Source organism: Ornithorhynchus anatinus, chromosome X1, assembly GCF_004115215.2.
Source record: "Ornithorhynchus anatinus isolate Pmale09 chromosome X1, mOrnAna1.pri.v4, whole genome shotgun sequence".
NCBI classification, from domain to species: Eukaryota; Metazoa; Chordata; class Mammalia; order Monotremata; family Ornithorhynchidae; genus Ornithorhynchus; species Ornithorhynchus anatinus.
The window spans coordinates 69,052,501-69,067,856 of NC_041749.1; the positions used below are offsets into that span (position 1 = coordinate 69,052,501).

Sequence of the window (15,356 nt, forward strand, 5' to 3'; positions counted from 1 at the left end):
ACAATTTCATCATGGTAGACATCTAGGGCAGTGTTTCCAGCCAGATCAAATAGCTTCAAACCAAATAGCTAATTCATGGCTAACTCTGACTCTGTTGGCCATTCTTGAGGTTTGGCTGTTAATAGGATTATGTAATTTCATGCTGGAGATGCTATTGTTCTTGGATAAATCCACATATCTGGAGCTGGTGATGAAGAAAGATGTTGGAATTAAAAGACAGATTTCTTTGATAAGAACTGGGGGCATGTGAGCACAATTGGGTCCTTCAGTACCAGCAACTTTGGATACAGTGCCTCTTTCCCAGAAGCAGGTACATTTAGAAGATATTGATTTTGATTCTCTCATCTTAATTTAAAGGCTTGTGTCACCCTATGAATCAGGTCCTGCTTCCTGTCAGTACAAACATACCTTGAGAAGTTCTCTGGCTAGATTACTAGAATAAGGAAAGAAGTAGAGCTATTCTGTGCAACTTTCAGAGCATTATTAAAGCAATATTTTTTGATATTACTACTAAAGTCTAATGCTGTTTTGAATTTGCCTTTATGGAGTTCATTCTAAAGCACTTGATTATACCTTGAAAAGAAATAGTCTTACAAGTAATTTTCTCAAGCACACTTGAAGAAAGGATAGTCTATGCCTCAGTAAATACAACACTCTGAAAAGTTATGAGCTATCAAACTAAACTGAATTGACTTACTGATATTACCTACAATGAATGAGTTTTAGATAGCCCCTCATAAATAGAAGGCTACAGAGCCTATGATTTTATGGATTCTTGTGCTTATCAATATATATGAGAAATGATGCTGTCTTGGTTTGGAGGGGATACTGTGTGAGCCACTCTCCTGTCAATTTAAATTGGGGGATTAAATATTTGGTGCTGTTAGGTTATTTAATATTTAATATAACGGCTTTTCTACATAAATAACTCACCCCTTAACATAAGGCTGGGATGGATGATAGATGGAGAAGTATGCTTTGCAAAAAAGCCCCCTTTTCCAATTTCCTCTTAAATATCTTCCAGGTGCAAAATAATTTGAGTCTGCTATAAAAGACCCGAGGTATTCACAAATGCAAAATGTATAGAGAAGCAGCATGGCTTAATGGATAGAGCATTAACCTGGGAGTCAGAAAGATCTGGGTTCTAATCCAGACTCCACCACTTGTCTGCTGTGTGACCTTGGCAAGTCACTTCACTTCTCTGTGCCTCAGTTACCTCATCTGCCAAACAAGGATTAAGACTGTGAGCCCCGTGTGGGGCAGGGACTGTGTCCAACCTAATTTGTTTGCATGGATCCCAGCACTTAGTAAAGTGCCTGGAACATAATAAGTGCTTAACAGATACCACCATTATAATTAGTAGTACTATTAGCCCTAATCGCTTTATCAGATGTGCTCAGCATCTGACCTTAGCATTGAGCCTGTTTCAGGGTGTGGAGGTGGTGGGCAGTCACTCAGGACTCACAGCACGGGATGGAACTCTTTGTAATTTCAGAATTCCTCGGTTCAGATACAATATTCATTATTACAACGTTTCACTACCCATGTATGCATTTCTGTTTTATTTGCTAATGTTTCCTGGTAGTGATAAATAATAAGGATGAATGCTTGAAAGATTATAGCCTTGTTCCATTTTTAGCTGTAAATTTAGAGAAAAAATAGTGTGGAACGTTCATCCTGTTTTACTCTGTGAGACTGTAACTCCCGTGGTACTGCATAGGGTGAGTGTCTTTGACCCCTTGTAAGAGATTGTGAAATCTCATCCACATTACCCAGTTAGGCTTTGATGTAGCACCATCAATTTTAGAACCCTCCACAACTCTACTGCTCTAGTAAATTTCTTCCCACATTCACTCAGTCTCTAAATCCTACTGGTTCTTCCTCTGGAAATCAATCAATCAATTGTATTTATTGAGTGTTTACTGTGGGCAGAGCACTGTACTAAGCACTTGGGAGAGTACAGTACAACAGAGTTGATAGAAACAGTCACTGCCCACAATGAACTCATGGTCAAAAATAGCAAGGATTCATCCTTCCCATCACTCTTACTATCACTGACAGGGTTTGAGCTCTCATCAGCTCCTAGCTGTACTTCTTTAACAGCAATACAGGACTTCCTACCTCTATTCTTTCTCATTTTCAGTCTATGCTACATACAGCTGTAAATTATCTTTTATGAGACACTTGCCCCACATCACTCTCTCCTCTTATATCCCCAAAGGCTACCCATTTCTTCTTGGACAAAACAAAGACCACTGGCCATTGGCTTCAAGGCTCTCCTGCAAATGACTCCCTCTTACCTGGGATCAAAAACCAAATGACCTGGGTCCTAATCCCAACTCTGTTACTTGTCTGCTGTGTGACCTTGGGCAAGTCACTTGTCTTCTCTTTGCCTCAGTTATCTCATCTAGAAATGAGGTTTTAAGTCTGTGAGCCCCATGTGAGACATGGACTGTGTCTCTACCCCAGTACTTACCTGGTAAATAATAAGCGCTTACTAAATACAACAACAAAAAAAAACAAAAACCAAAGCTTCACCACCCATGGCAGAGCCCCAACTGGTATTCTCCTACTTCTGTCTGTTTCACCCTCCCATCCTACTTGGGTGAGGTATAGGTCAAATTTTAGGAGGATGTTATTCATTTGGTAAGGTAGTTACTCACTTGTGTTAATTACATCTACAACCACTCTTCCATTTACCCACTGTATAGCATCTATTTAGCAATTCGTTAGCTTGTCTCCCCCATAGCATTCTAAGCCCCCTAAGAGTAGGGATTGTGTCTTTTCTTTTTTTTATGTTTATCCAAGTGATGTCATGCTCACAATGGGTGCTCAATAAATACCACTAATGACGATGTTGATGATGGTGGTGATAGAAGGAACCTGTTTCATCACTCAGCAATAAAATCTGAGCTAGAAAAAGCATACACATTCATGTTTTAGCAGTCCATAATGTTGGTATTTGTTAAGTGCTTACTATGTGCAGAGCACTGTTCTAAGTGCTGGGGGAGATACAGGGTAATCAGGATGTCCCACATGAGGCTCACAGTTAATCCCCATTTTACAGAGGAGGTAACTGAGGCACAGAGAAGTTAAGTGACTTGCCCACAGTCACACAGCTGACAAGTGGCAGAGCCAGGAGTCAAACCCATGACCTCTGACTCCAAAGCCCAGGCTCTTTCCACTGAGCCACGCTGCTTCCCCATGCATATCCTTGGGTCTTCCTTAGCCTACCCATGGAGAAGGGAATGTCCAAATATGTACAACAGCACCATCTTTGCAGTTTTAAGATACACGATTCCAATACCAGAGGATGTTTAGAATCCTGAGGTGATTTTGGGGTGCCTTGGAACCACCACAGAGATATGGGTCATCCTGGAATGCATCGTGGACTTTATCCAGGCCATCTTATTTAAGTCAGGTGACTCCCATTTGGGGGACCTCACAAGACTGAAAAGCTTCTGAGAGTTTTACTTGAGTTTAGGAGAAATGTCAGTCTCCTCTCCCTCCAACTCACAGGAGCCCTACAAGGGTCCAGAACAAACCCAGCTCCATGAGGTCACCCAAACCAGAATCTGCAGCTAGCCAGCCTAGAACTCTCAGGCCTGTGGTCCATAGTGGCTAAAGCCAATCTGGAACCTAGACATTCCAATAATTGCCTCAGGGTTGTGAAGGCCTTGGGTTCCACCAAACCAACACGGAATTGGAAAATGACCTTCCATGTTGCCTTCCTTCCTTCCTTCCTTCATTCACTTGTATTTATTGAGCACTCTATGCAGAGCACTGTACTGAGCACTTGGGAGAGTACCATGCAACAATAAACAGACACATTCCCTGCCCACAACGAGCATACAGTCTAGAAGGGGGGGACACAGACATTAATTTGAATAAATTACAGATATGCACATAAGTGCTGTGGGGCTGGGTTGGGGGGGAAGAACCAAGGGAGCAAGTCAGGGAAGGGAGTGAGATAAGAGGAAAGGGGGGCTTAGTCAGGGAAAGCCTCTTGGAGGAGATGTGCCTCCAATAAGGCTTTGAAGGAATGGAACATAATTGTCTGTCAGATTTGAGGAGGGAGTGCATTCCAGGCTAGAGGCAAGATATGGGTGAGGAGTCGGCAGTGAGATAGATGAGATTGAGGCACAGTGAGAAGGTTAGCATTAGAAGAGTGAAGTATGTGGTTTGGGTTGTAGTAGGAGAGGAACGAGGTGAGGTAGGAAGGGGTAAGGTGATGGAATACTTTAAAACCAATGGTGAGGAGTTTTTGTTTGATGCGGAGGTGGTGGACAACCACCGGGGTTTTTGGAGGAAGGGGGCGGGGGTGACATGTCCTGAATGTTTTTGTAGAAAATTTATCCAGGCAGCAGAGTGAAGTATGGACCGGAGTGGGGAGAGTCAGGAGGCTGGAAGGTCAGCAAGAAGGTCGATGCAGCAATCCAGGTGGGATAGGATGAGTGATTATAATAACATGGTAATAGTAGGTTAGCAGCCTGATAATGTACAATCCCCACAACAAACAATAGCTTCCGGCTGACCGTTGTCTTCTGGACTCCATCAGTTAAAACACTCTTACCTGTCCCCCCCTGATTGTTTCCCCCAGGTAGGATCTGATTTGTGGGCAAAACTAACTGATGAGTACTCTCCGTAATCTGATTGGTAGTAAAGTCTACCCATTAAGTCCCCCATGCCAGTGCAGAGGTGGGAAAAATTGGGAAGCAGAAACTTTCAGGGTGCCTAGCAGTTCTTTGCATAGTAGAAGCAGAAACTCTGGTAAAAGGATAATTAGGCACTCTGTTTTCCAGGTCTCATGACTACCAGTCTCATGCCTTTTCCATAGCAAAAGCAGAAATTGTGGGAGGTTGCAAAGGAAGGGGAAGCTGCTTGGATGCAACTGGGTGGAGGTGGGCTGAGCCACACTTGCTGCTGCTTGTCCTAAAATGGAGTCAGGCTCTGTCCCCAGCCCCCAGAGATGGGAAAGGCAAGAGAAGTAGCTCCGGAGCCAGGGTGTGTGGGTGCACTATGCAAAAGAGGACTCGAGAATTCCCCAGGAAATGCAAGACACACCACTTGGAGCCACTGACCCGGATGTCGCAGGATTCCCATCCTGCCTTCTCCCCCAGCCTCACCTCTCTGGGCCAAAACTGAAGCTTAGTACAGTTGGGAAAGAGTGTAGTCACCTTGATAAAGTGGCTCAAAGATAGCCAATCTTTGAGGAATTTGCCAAATAGAAGGATTGTTGTCCATAGAGTCAGATTGGCTTCATGGCATCCCCTGGGTTATACTCTGTTGCTGACAGAGTTCCAAGTGAAAATAACAGTTGTATTTCTGTTGTCACCCTTCAAAGCACTTTTTGCCACCAGCTGATGTCCTTTGCCATCCCTTTTTTGTATCTTGTGCCTCTCACAATTTAGAATCCATGCCACATCCATCTATTGCTATTTCTCTCATTATGTCAAGTATCATTCAGTGAATACTAAATGATATGTCTCATTTCTGCACATATTCTCATACCAGTCACTAGCATGATTCTGGTCAGGGTTCGGACTCCACTAGAGCACTACCATTAGCACTGTTCAAAATTGGCCTCTCAATTAAAACATCCACAGGCACCATGGAGCTAATTTAGGTTGTTTATGTGCATTCTCTAGGAGTAGGTGACATTGATTTTTCCATTATTTACTCAAATTAAAAACTAAAACCTCTTAATCCAGAATCATAACTCAAATAGCAACTTTTAATAGTCTCATCAGATGTAACCAACCCACAAAAAATTTTGAACAAGGGGAAATGATGATCCCCTTTTTAATCTTCAGCAGTTTCTCAGTCCCCTATGTCCTTGCACCAAAGAGAAGAGTGAGGGATTGTTGTAGAACTATCCTTAATTCATTCTTAAAATAGCATAAACTCTTAGGAACAGCAAAGAAGATAATGCCCAGGCTATCAATCATTCGTTTTACCATCAGACATTGCATTGCAAATATAAATTGTAGCTCCCCATTGACCATGATAAAATTGGTTCAAGACTCACTACCTTAAGAGTTCTGGAGAAATCCATGGCTTTTTCATGCTCAAGCTGAACCCAGGCTGAAGAATGAAGAGATGAGAATAGCTGCTATCTGGTTACATTTCTCCCTCATTTAGACTGTGATCCCGTTATTGGGTAGGGATTGTCTCTATCTGTAGCTGAATTATATATTCCAGGCTCTTAGTACAGTGCTCTGTACATAGTAAGTGCTCAATAAATACTATTGAATGAATGAATTTTCACATTTTACAGATCAGACCATGTCTGATCTGATTGTATTGTATCTAGCCCAGTGCTTAGCACAGTGTTGGCACATAGTAAGAACTTAATCAAGAAGGAGCATGGGCTAGTGGATAGAGCACAGGCCTGGGAGTCAAAAGGAGCACAGGCCTGGGAGTCAAAAGGATCTTCGTTCTAATCCCGACTCCACTATTTGTCTGCTGTGTGACCTTGGTAAAGTCATTTAACTTCTCTGTGCCTCAGTTACCGCATCTGTAAAATGGGGATTAAGACTGTGAGCCCCATGCAGGACATGGACTTTGTTCAACCTGATTATCTTATATCTGCTACAGTGTTTAATACAGTGCCTGGCACATAGTAAACACCTAAGAAATATCATGAAAAAATAAAATACCACCATTATGATTTTTTTTAACAGAAAAATATTAGTCTTTGTGAGTGCCTCATTGACAGGAGAGAAACCATGCTATGGTGAGGGGCTCAAGGGGAGCTCCTTCAACTGGAAAAGTCAGCTAATAAGCAATGTGTTATATCTCAGAAGCGGCATCTAGCCAGGGGAAGGAACAGGGGTTCTGTGGGCAAGCAGGGTCATGCTTTTTCTCAGGCAGAAGGAGGACTGAGGCTTAAATTGGCTGATGTTAAATTTGTAGAGCTGATTTTTCCCAAGACTCTTATGTGAAGTAGATATTGGCTTGAGTTATCACTCTCCTTGGTGACTAAGGACTGTGGCATAGTGCTTGGAAGAACATCAACACTTCCCTACCACGGACTGTTCAGCTACACATCTATGTCTGTAGTTGTTGATTCTTGTATTTTTATATCTTCCCATTGCCTGTAACTTAATGTCTATAATTTATTTCTCATTATGAGCCTTATGTACAACAAGCACCATGTCTGAACCATTTATTTTGTATTTGCCCCTGTGTTTAGCACAGCATGGCTCAGTGGAAAGAGCACGGGCTGGGGAGTCAGAGGTCTTGGGTTCAAATCCCGGCTCCACCGCTTGTCAGCTGTGTGACTTTGGGCAAGTCACTTAACTTCTCTGTCCCTCAGTTACCTCAACTGTAAAATGGGCATTAAGACTGTGAGCCCCCCGTGGGACAACCTGATCACCTTGTATCCTCCCCAGCTCTTAGAACAGTGCTTTGCACATAGTAAGCACTTAAATGCCATCATCATCATCATCACAGTGCTCAGTATGCACATAATACATTCCATAACTAATTCAATCAGTAACTAGGTGGCTGAACTTGGTAACTCTCCACTCTCAAATGATGGTTGCCTTCCATTTAGAATCTGTGAATGGTGTTCCAACTTGGAATGTCAAGTCCTCCATGCATTCAGTAGGAACTTGGAAAGGAAGAGATTTGCAGTGGTTTCACTGGTGTTGCATACAGCTCCCAGAAAATGGCTTGCAAAAATTTTATTGGGCCCATAATGTTTGCATTGACTGTGCTCACAACCATAAATATCTCCTCTCCTGGTCATTCTCATTTCTTTCTTCTAATCACCATATTAGTGGATTCAGAAATCATAAGCACCTGCTTGCAACAGAAACTCAGATTTGAGACAAACCTCCATGAATACTAAATGCAAAGAATGTATTCCATAATGTTGCAGTCCACTGCCTGATTTCTGATAGGTCACCCCTGATTTCGTTCAGGGCCTAGGGATCACAGCAATATTGTAATACAGGTATAGTACTGCACGAAACAGACCCACAAGTGGTCCCAAACCAGTGGACTTTGAGTCTTCCTTAAATAGGGCATCCTGCAAGACTGAGGTAAATCATGACAGGATCAGAAACAAACTGAAGAGTGGATAGCGGTGGGAAGCATCATATGTCTGAGGCAAAATGATCTTATCTGGAAACAAGGATCTGGAAGTCAATTGTACTCTGTAAATATCACTGTCACACACAGTAAGTTGGCAGTTGCACTGTATTTGCTGCTCATTTACCACAGAAGGAAAATGCAAAAGTGTGAACATAATGTACTTAAATATCTCAAAGGGGACTATAACAAATTTAATTAAGTAAGCAATGGAGTCCAGCTTCTTTAAATTTAGATCTGAAGAAAGGTTCCTAAACAGCTTTGTTTTCATTAGATGCTTTTACTTTCCCTCTTTTTAATGGAGGATCATTAATGGATTCAAATTAAGTGTTTCCTAAATACTAGCTGTTACAGTTATAAATTAGCTAACATAACCAGATGTTTCCTCTTAGGCAGGACTCTCCTGAACACTGGATCCCTGTCCCTGCCTTCAGAAGACAGAAGGACCCCAAGAGTTCTGCTTTAAAAGGTAGCCAAGGTGACATCAAAGACTCTGTGGTGACAGGATTGGGAACCGTGTGATGCCAGCATGGGGCAGACTAAGGCAGCTGAGCTGAAATATAGGAGCAGAGACACTGCAGCCCACATAGCTTCCTGCCCCATCCCCTGCTACCACCATGGTCCTCACTGCCACTGCTGTAGACTACTACTGTTTCCTGAACTTTCCTCCTCCGTCAACCTCTACGGGCTGGGCAAAAGGCAGCTGCAGCAGAGACTTCACTGGACTGTCCATGGCAGCAGCAGAAATAATGACGGGGACCATATTAGCAGAAGGGGAGGGTGGGAGGCAGGATCTGGCAACTGCCAATTCTTGCCTCTTAGTTTTACCTGCTTCATTTGCTCTTACTATGTCCTGTACCAAGGATGGTATTGGTGTAGGGATAGAGCTTGGGCGAGAGAGAGAGTCTGTCTGTCTATAGGTCTCGACTGTTTGACTCTATCTTCGTCTCTCACACTCATTCCTTCCTACTCTCCCTTCTACCTTTCTCCCCAACTCTGCTTGCACTACTGGCCCTGCTCATGTGCACTATCACCTCCTAGAAGCCTTCCTATGGTCCTAGTTGAATTCCAGGAAAATGGCCATTTTAATGTTAGCTCGAGCCTCAGTCAGCAATGGAGAGCACTTCTGAAAAGGAACATGGAACAGAGATTTCTATATCCAGCAATGTACAAACAAAATAAGAAGAAAAGACTATGTTCAAGAGGTCTATTTTGTAGGGTAAAGGACAAAGAATCCATTAAATGAATGTGGCTGACAACCAGCTATGGATATTGAGGCAAACAATTTGGAAGCCATCCTAAAAGGGGACCGATGCCACAAAAACTCTGCTTCTCTGATGTTCCTGAAGTGCTTTTAGGCCTTCTAACTTGAGTGGTCCATCCAGCAGTCTAAGAAAGAGAAATACGGCTGAAATCGTTCCAAGAGGTCTCTCCCTAAAGCCCTCTCATTTTCACATCTAAGCCATGGGACTAAAACCAATGCCAGAAAAGTAATCTCCTCAAGGCAGGTAGGTACCATAACAGAAGAAAAATATGGGGCGATTCCTTGGATCAGGCTGACTCAAGGGATCTTACCAAATTACAATTTGATTTGGATTGGTACTGTCAGAGATCCTGTATTACAAGTGAGAAATACCATTTAGACAGAAATGCCCAAGGCGTTTTTAAGAGGACACAGGAGCTCAGAGGTACCTAATATCAGAGTCTATGATTCCTGTAATATCGTACAATTTTGGCCATTAATGTGGGGCTGAAAATCTTGCATCTTCATCATGACACCAAGGCTCCAGGGTCCTTGGAGGAGGCCATTAGATGGCCAGGGGAGCCTCCCCACTCCTGTCCAACAATGGCACTTGGGAAGGTATTTGACAGTTTGATGAAGTTGTCCCCAACTAGGGCAATGAGGAGCTAATAATAATGAATTTGGTATTTATTAAGTCCTTATTATTATTATGCTGGGAGACAAAGTCAGAACAGGCAACAAACCCTGCCCCACATGGGGCTTGCAGTCTAGGAGGTGGGGAGAACAGATATCCTGTCCTCATTTTAAGATGAGAAAATTGAGGCCCAGAGAGGTTAAGTGACTCCCCAAGATCACACAGTAGGCCAGTAAGAGAGCTGGGCTTAGAACCTGGGTTTCCTGACTTCCAGTCCCATGCTCTTTCCATTAACCCCACACTGCCTCCTAACCTACTGTCATTTTTCTGTTGTTTTTTATATACATATAATGAAAATAATTATGGTATTTGTTAAGCTCTCAGTATGTGTCAAACACAGTACTAAATGCTGGGGTAGATACAAGTTAGGTTGGACACAGTCCTTGCCCCACAGTAGGGCTCATGGACTAAGTAGGAGGGAGAACAGGTATCGAATTCCCATCTTATAGATGAGGAAACTGAGGCCCAGAGAAGTTAAGTGACTTGTCCAAGGTCACACAAGCAGGCAAGTGGTAAGATCAGGATTTAGAATCCAGGTCCTTTCACTCCCAGGCCCATGCTCTTTCTATTAATCCCCACTGCTCCCTTTACTCTGTTTTGCTAACTTGTTGCTTTTTTAATTTCTTCTCCTTGACAGTCTCCTCCACTTCTCGCCGCCCTCACACACACACATTTTATATACCAAGCCCTGTATGGGCCAGGGATGCTATCTGAATTACTGTCCATGGATCTCCACAGGCCTTAGTACATAAATGTTACTGAATTATTTACTTGATCTTGATCTGATATTTAGGACAGGCATTGTAAATATTCCTAGGAGCCAATGTCAGCTTCACACTACTGCTAACTGGTTCCTTCTCTTTCAGTTCTCATATCTTCTTTACCCCAAGACCTAAAGTCAGGGTGGAACTCAACTCCCATTGGGTACTTTGCATTATAACCAGGTATCATTTATCCAAAAGGCACCCTTGCCAAAGATCCAAAATTCTAAGGAATGGGAGCACAGATCTGTCAGTGCCCCAGAAATGTTGCAGAGTCTGAGAATGTTCAGATATTTAAAGTCCAAATATGCAATTCTGAGCATTCTCAGAGCTTGAGGTAATGCTTTAACAAATATTTAAAAAATAAAAATGAAAGACAGATTTTTTTTAAAAAAAACCTTATTTTAGCCAATAATTTTGACCAGTCACTCCGTAAGTATGACCCCCAGTACAAATGCCCCATTTGCTTGCAATTCTCTGGGTAGATTGTCTCCCTCCCTTTTGCTTGTTTCTCAGGGAGGCAGGGGAGGGAGTGAAGAAAAAGCAGTGGAAGCTATATCATCATCAATAGAAATATCAATATATATCATCAATAGAAAAATGTATATATCTGTAATTTATTTATTTATATTAATTTTGGTCTCCCCCTCTAGACTGTGAGCCCACTGTGGGCAGGAATACGTCTATTCATTGCTTTAGTATACTCTTCCAAGTGCTTGGTACAGTGCTTTGTACACAGTAAGCGCTCAGTAAATACGACTGAAATTCAATTGAAAATGAGGTTCCCCGTACGAGGCTCCTGGGAGGTAGAGAATAAAGAAGCAACACATTTCCCCACCCTCCAAGAGCTTGTGACAGTTGGGGGTTGGGGGGGGGCCAACTCCCAGACTCCCATCCAGGCCGACCCCGAAGGCTCAGCTGCTAAAATGTCAGGTTCTTCAACTGGTTTCAACCTCCTCCTAACTGACCAGAGCTGCTAACAGTCTGTCGGTCAGTCACTTGTATTTTCTGGGCATTTACTGAGTGCAGAGCACTGTACTAGGCACTTGGGAGAGTACAATATAACAATATGAGATGCATTCCCTGCTCAGAACGGGCTTACAGTCTAATGCAGAACTGTCCTCTCTCTCCTTTGGGTCTGCTGTCATTTGGGAGGAGTAAGTTGTTCAACATTGTAACAATAATAATAATTATGGTATTTGTTAAGCACTTACTTTGTGCCAGACACTGTACTAAGTGCTGGGGTGGATAATAATAATAAGAATGATATTTGTTAAGCCCTTACTATGTGCCAAGCACTGTTCTAAGCACTGGGGTAGATACAAAGTCATCAGGTTGTCCCACGTGGGGCTCACAGTCTTACTCCCCATTTTACAGATGAAGTAACTGAGGCCTAGAGAATAATAATAAACAATAATAATAGTGTTGGTATTTGTTAAGTGCTTACTGTGTGCTGAGCACTGTTCTAGGTGCTGGGGTAGATACAGGGTGGTCAGGTTGTCCCACATGAGGTTAACATTTTTGGTCCCCATTTTACAGATGAGGTAACTGAGGCACTGAGAGGTCAAGTGACTTGCCCAAATTCACACAACTGACAAGTGGCAGAGCCGGGATTGGAACCCACAACCTCTGACTCCGAAGCCCAGGCTCTTTCCACTCAGCCCTTGGCCCACATTGGGCTCAGAGTCTCAATCCCCATTTGACAGATGAGGGAACTGAGGCACAGAGAAGTGAGGTGACTTGCCCAAGGTCACAGAGCAGACAGATGGCAGAGGCTGGACTAGAACCCATGGCCTTCTGACTCCCAGGCCTAGGCTCCATCGACTGCATGGCACTGCTTAGCCTGGAACCTGAAAGAATGTGAAGCTCTCTGAGTCTTGAGTCCAGGGCCCTCTCGCTCCCTGAGGCCTAGACTGTGAGCCCATTATTGGGCAGGGATTGTCTCTATCTGTTGCTAAACTGTACACTCCAAGCGCTTAGTACAGTGCTCTGCTCATAGTAAGCGCTCAATAAATACGATTGAATGAATGAATGCTTCTGGGAATATAAATTTGAGAAACATCAACCCTCTCTGGCAAAACTTCTAAACATTAGATTTCATAGTTCTACCTTGACTAATTGCCCTCCTCTCCCTTCCATTCCTATCAATCAATCAGTTGTATTTATTGAGCACTTACTGTGTGCAGAGCACTGTGCTAAGCTCTTGGGAGAGTACAGCACAACAATATAACAGACACATTCCCTGCCCACGGCAGGCTTACAGTCCAAAGGACGAGACAGATATTAATATAGATAAATAAATTATGACTATGTACATAAGTGCTTTGGGGCTGGGAGTGGTGAATAAAGGGAGCAGGTCAGGGCAATACATAAATGGGTGGGAGTAAAGGAAATGAGGACTTAGTCAGGGAAGGTCTCTTGGAGGAGATGTGCCTTCAATAAGGCTTTAAAGGTGAGGAGAGTAATTGTCTGTTGGATATGAAGAAGGAAGGCATTCCAGGCTAGAGGCAGGATGTGGGCAAGAGGGCCGCTATGAGATAGCAAGGTACAGTGAGTAAGTTCACATTAGAAGAGTGAAGTGTGCAGACTGGGTTGTAGTAGGAGAGTAGTGAGGTGAGGTAAGAGGGGGCAAGGTGATTGAGTACTTTAAAGCCAATGATAAGGAGTAAATCAATAAACAGTATTTATTTAAGTCTTTTGCCATGCCCAACACTAAGCACTTGAAAGACTATAGTAGTACTCATCTCCCCTACTCACTCTCCTTTCTGTATCACCTATGCACTTGGATCTGTACCCATTATTCACACCACCCTCAGCCCCACAACACATATTCAGATCTGTAATTTATTTTTTGTCTGTCTTTCCCTCTGGCTTTTAAGCTCCTTGAGGGCAGGGAATGTGTCTACCAACTCTGTTGTATCCTATTCTCTCAAATGCTTAGGAAACTGTCAGAAAATAAATACCTTTAATTGATACAATAGAGTTAATAGAAAGGATCCCTGGACTCAAGGAGTTTACAATCCGGGAGCTGGGGGTAGGAGGAAGAGGGGCTTCTCTGAGTAAACTGTCATTTCCCTTATCCGTCCTCCCTCTGTGTCAACTATGCACCTAGCCGTGTAATAACCATAATAATAATGATAATAATAATAATAATAATGGTATTTGTTAAGTGCTTACTATGTGCCAAGCACTGTTCTAAGCACTGGGGTAGATACAAGGTAATCAGGTTTTCCAGCATGGGGTTCACAGCCATAGTCAACATTTTAGAGATGAGGTAACTGAGGCATAGAGAAGTTAAGTGGCTTGCCCAAAGTCATACAGCTGACAGTGGCAGAGCCGGGATTAGAACCCACGACCTCTGACTCCCAAGTCTGTGCTCTATCCATGCTTCAGCACTATGATATGCACCCCAGACCCACAGCACTTAGGTGCATATCCTGATACTCTACTATTTCTCCAATTCATTTTAATATCCATCTTCCCCTGTAGACTACAAGCTCCTTGTGGACAGAGATTGATAGTATCTACCAAGTCTACTGCGCTGTACTTTCCCAAGTACTTAATACAGTGCTCTGTATACAGTAAGCACTCAATAAATACCACTGATTGATTGAAAATGGGACAAGAATGAAACAGCTAGCTGTTTCCAAGTAGAACAGGAGAATTAAGTCCATACACTACCCTATGAATTATATATTATCCCAGGCTACATACATGAAATAAATAGGGCAGAAATACAGATTTCTTCTGGCATAAAATACACTGAGGAAATTTGGGTACAAATCCTGATTACTGTAAATGTCTTTTCTCTCTTTTTTATTGCAGAGCCAAGAAGGGCAGAAAATTATGACAAAGCAATTATTATGATGGATGGAGAGTTGGTCCTTTATGTGGAAACACTGCTGGGGCAAGAACTAGCTCTCCAGACTGCACGCTTGAAGAAGCAGGACACTTCAGACGATAATGGGCAATGTAGATTAGCACCATTAGGTTAAAGCGGGATAATTATTCTTCTTTTCCATTTCCTAGTCCTTTTTCCTGAACCAGTTTTGGCTTTACATTTTGCTGTTCCAGGTTTCTAAGCCACCGTGTGTGCATATCGGGTAGACACTGTCTTCTGCTAATTAAAGGTGATGTTCTGCTTGCTTTCTCTGTCTTCTACAAACAGCGGGGGTTGCAGGGAATGGAGATTGATGAAACCATTGCAAAGAATTGTACCTTTCAAATCAAGGAGAAGGACATAGGAGGAGGTATTTTGAAAGACTGGCAGCAGAAAACAAACAAGCCTTGGAAAAAGGATCATCCTGCAGTTTATAAAATAGTACTCTGGGGAAAGTTTTAATAATAAATTCAGTGTTTAAGAGAGATTAACATGAGGTTTTCATGCATACATGTAGCAAAACATCAGCATGAACAAACTTAGTTCTCCTATAATGCAGGGGTTACCTTCTTGATGAATACCACATTAAGGAAAACTCACATTACTGCACGAGCAGCCTGCTCGACACTATGTGCAGGTACACAACTGTTTCTTTGGACACTGTGGCATTGCAGTACATTT

General features: G+C 42.8%; 1 long non-coding RNA gene across 1 annotated transcript in view; it reads left to right on the forward strand.

The window, feature by feature from the left end:
• Positions 1-15,114, forward strand: part of LOC120638015 — a 39,390-nt gene extending 24,276 nt beyond the window's left edge. The window contains exons 2-3 of the long non-coding RNA XR_005659465.1: positions 8,490-8,566; positions 14,621-15,114. This is a non-coding gene — a long non-coding RNA (uncharacterized LOC120638015). The remainder of the gene's footprint in view (positions 1-8,489; positions 8,567-14,620) is intronic.
• Positions 15,115-15,356: the final 242 nt, after the last annotated feature.